Genomic DNA, 2,248 nt, shown 5'->3' on the forward strand with positions numbered 1-2,248 from the left:
TTGCATAAAAAACGAGAAAAAAAAAAAAAGGTAAAAACAACAACAAAAGAAGAAAAGAATCAGAAGAAGAAAAAAAAAAAAGAATAAGGGAAAGAATAAGAAAAAAGAAACATAAAAAGAAAAAGAAAACAACTAAACGAGAAGACGAAGAACATACAAACAAGACGAACAACAACAACAAAAGAATAACAATAATGAAAGAACATAAGAAGAAGAATTAGACGAAAAGGAGAAGACAAGAATAAGAATAAGCAACACCCGAGACCCTCGCGTCTTTCCACATTGTTTCGTTTCAATACTTTCGATTTCAGAGGGAGGCTTTTTTGCGAATTTTCGTGTAAAAGGATTAGGATAAAGGAGGTAGATAGGGAGAATGAGCAATAACAGATAAAACAATGGGGAATGGATTAGGATAAAGGAGGTAGATAGGGAGAATGAGCAATAACAGATAAAACAATGGGGAATGGATTAGGATAAAGGAGGTAGATAGGGAAAATAAGCAATAACAACAGGAATGTAGTGCTCAACAGAATCAACTTTAGAAGAATAAAGTAGACTGCAATAAACACGTTTGCAAAGAAAGGAAGGCAATAATGATAGCAATTTGATAACAATTATGCTGATAACGATAATAATGATGATAATGGTAATCATCATCATTATTACAGTATAGTGATAATGATAGCAATAATGATGACTAATGATGATGAGGGAGATAATGATAAATGATGTTGACCATTGTCATGATAATGAAGCAGTTTACATTTTACCTTCCGAGAATAGCATCTGTGACGCCGCTGCATCTTACCTGAAACGGCAGAGAGAAAGAATTAGATTATCATTTCATGAAATAACAACAACAACGATACTAACGATAATAATAGTAACACGAACAACGACGACAACAATAACACTCATAACAACAACACTGATAATAACTATAATAATGATAACAGTAAGAAAAATAATAAAAACAACAGTAAGAACAGTGAAGACAACAACAGTAATTACGATAGCACCAACAAAAACAACGATAAAGATATGGAGAAGAGAAAAAAACGAAAACATCGGCCTAATTTCAACAGCCTCAAAAGTCGTAATTCTTTCATATCCTTTAAATATTATAATAAGAAAAGGTAAAAAAATTCGTCTCTTTATATGCAAATTGTCCAGCATAATGAACGTCCGAATAATCTTCGTTTTTTTTTCTGTTTGTCTGTCTGTCTGTCTTCAGCTGTATCGGATTATCCTTTCCTTTTCCGTTTCGCTTGTTTTTCCATCGTCACTCTTTAGGTCGTTCAACAAAAACAAAAATATAAAACAAGGAAAGGTGTATATATATATATTTGTACATAGATAGATAGATATATATTATACACATTATGCAATAATAATAATAATAAAAAATCCACAGGAAAGCAAACGGACAAAGTAAGAAAAACAAAAACAGAAAAAGAAAGATACACATAAAAACAAAGAAATCGAAAACAAGAGCAAACAAACAAACAAATAAAAGCGCCTGTTTCCTAAGCTCCCTTCATTGTTCCAATCTTCGCAACGTAAGATTATCCCGGCGAAGCTCTCATTGCCCGACACCGGTAAGTTCATTGCAATGTTGCAAGGGATTCTGGAACCACTGCGAATAAAATAAGGGAAAGGCTGATGTTGTTTGTGGCAAGAAACCTTTGCAAAGTGAGGATTGCATCACGCCAATAAGAACAATGCAAGCTTTCCATGCACGGGACACAAGAGGCTTTGCAACAATGCTTGCAGGAAGCCATGGAGCTTTGCAACGTTTGCTTCCCTCCCCCTCCTCCGTCCCTCCCTTCTCCTCCCTCCACTTCCCCAGCTCTCCTCCCTCCTCTCTCCCTCTCCATTCTCTTCTTCTCCCTCTCACCTCTCCCTCTCCCTTTCACCTCTCCCTCTCTCCCTCCCTCTCCTTCCCTCCTCCCTTCCCTCTCTCCTCCCTTCCCTCCCCCCCGCTCTCCCTCCCCCTTGCCATGAGAGAGAGAGAACACTGTCATGCGCCAAAATATTGCCATGAGGTGTGCAACATGACTTGTTTTAAATCTATAACACAGCATAGTTGCAACGTCAAAAACAAAATAATATAATATGACGTCACACTACAGCATAAAACAACATGGACCAACATACTGCATCTTGTCACAGCATAACGTAATGCAACATACCATAACACAACATGCAGCAACATTTCACGACACAACATGACGGCATAACACAGCCT

The sequence above is a fragment of the Penaeus chinensis genome, chromosome 23 (assembly GCF_019202785.1).
Source record: "Penaeus chinensis breed Huanghai No. 1 chromosome 23, ASM1920278v2, whole genome shotgun sequence".
NCBI lineage: Eukaryota > Metazoa > Arthropoda > Malacostraca > Decapoda > Penaeidae > Penaeus > Penaeus chinensis.